This window comes from Amblyomma maculatum, chromosome 10, assembly GCF_055883805.1.
Source record: "Amblyomma maculatum isolate TAMU_Amacu chromosome 10, ASM5588380v1, whole genome shotgun sequence".
In the NCBI taxonomy this organism is placed as follows: Eukaryota; Metazoa; Arthropoda; class Arachnida; order Ixodida; family Ixodidae; genus Amblyomma; species Amblyomma maculatum.
The window spans coordinates 167855455-167857327 of NC_139353.1; the positions used below are offsets into that span (position 1 = coordinate 167855455).

Sequence of the window (1873 nt, forward strand, 5' to 3'; positions counted from 1 at the left end):
AAGCCTTCGGAGAGGAGCCGCGAGGCGGCGCGCGCTGTCGCTTATACGTCGCCTCACGGTCTCGTTATTATGTTTCAGCCTCTCACTGGTTCCTGGCACCAGATACTAGGAGTCTTTGCTTCCCGGGGCAACGTAAAGGCTCCGCTTTTGTCAAATATTTTGATAGAAGCGGTTTAACTTGCTGAAAAGGCTGGGTTGAAGGTGGATTATATCACGGCGGATGAAGCATGATGGAACCGTTCAATGTGGCGTCTTTTTGGGATTTCGGCTCCTCGACGTTCATCAAGCCATCTACACCACACCCTGTTGACGCAGCAAGACGCCTCTTCATTTCTGATTTTCCGCATTTGGTAAAATGCGTTCGAAACGGCCTTCTCAAAGCAGGGTATAAAACACCTGAAGGTTCCGTATATATTGAACATATCAGAGCAGCACACAATGAGGATAAGTGTGCGCTTACTTTCAAAGTGATGCCAAAAATCGCTGCTGCTCACGTGAACCCAAACAACTTTGAGAAGATGAAAGTGAACTTTGCTTTTCATCTTTTCAGTCCGCAAGTGCTTCGTGGCCTGTTCTTTTACCAGAAGCAAATTAAGGAGCAATGGGGTGATCCCGCACCAACGGAAGCCTTTGTTTTGCTGATGTGGTAGCTTATAAAGGCCATGACAGCACGCATACCATCTGAAGGATTAAAACCTGACTCTACAGCGTAGGTTCATGCAAAAACTTCACCAGCAGGATTCCTTTCAGCAAGCACTGCCGAGGGGCTAAGAGTCACCCTTCAAGGCACACTTGATCTAATGAGGTATCTTCATGAGAAACTTGGCTTTAAGTACCTGCTGACGTGCCGACTGAGCCAAGACTGCCTAGAGCAATTGTTTGGAATAATAAGACAAGGGGGCGGCAGAAAGTTAGGTGGTCTGATGAGGTTAAGAAGTTCGCAGGGGTCAAGTGGATGCAGCTAGCACAGAACCTGGTTAAGTGGAGAAATATGGGAGAGGCCTTCGCCCTGCAGTTGGTATAATCAGGCTGATGATGATGATGATTATGATGATGATGATGATGGCTGCAAGGACCATCCCACTGTCCTTGCTCACCGTGAACTGTCTAAGTTTCTACGATTTGGTTAAAGCGCCGAGCAGCGGAAACTGTGAAGGGGGAGATCTGAAGTTTCTCCTTAGTAGTGAAGATTCAAATGAAGAACTGGACGCATTGCTGGAAGTTGGGAAGATTGAAGAAGCTTCTCAGATTGTAAAGAAGTCCTTAAAGCTTTCTGACCATGAGTACCGTGAGAAGATGAGCGAATCACAGCTGGTATTTTTCATGGCAAGGTATGTTGCCCGCAAGACAATTCTAAAAACTGGGTGCAAGGAATGCAGTGATAAGCTGCTTGTTTCCGCTGACGACGTCAATGAACAGCTGGCCATGTTCACCAAGTTCTGGGACAATGGGGGCCTCATTTACCCTTCGGAAGAGCTATTCGCATTTGTCGATGCCCTCGAGACCACTTTTACGATGTGGTTCAGTTATATTGTTTAAAAGAACTTTTAGACGGGCTAGATGGTTTTCAGCTTCACACAAAAAACACACGCACACGGGAGAAAAGGCGGGACAAGGGACAAGGGAAGCGCTTGTCCCTTGTCCCGCCTTTTCTCTCGTGTGCGTGTGTTTTTTTGCGCTAAGGATGCCGTCTGAAGGTACAGTTATAACGAGCTGCGCAGTGACAGCTTGGACGAGCTCGTTTCCTGCCTCCAAAACAATAATGTCGCACTGGGCTGTGCACAACACGGCCCCAGCCTTAAGCAACCAGATCAAAAAGTTCTTTGTAGTCACTGGTCTGCACTTTTACACAAAAGCCCTCAACAAGGAGAGA

The 1873-nt window shown here is 47.5% G+C and overlaps 1 pseudogene; it reads left to right on the forward strand.

The window, feature by feature from the left end:
• The first annotated feature begins 470 nt into the window (after positions 1 to 470).
• LOC146177878 (uncharacterized) lies at positions 471 to 1539 on the forward strand (annotated as a pseudogene).
• Positions 1540 to 1873: the final 334 nt, after the last annotated feature.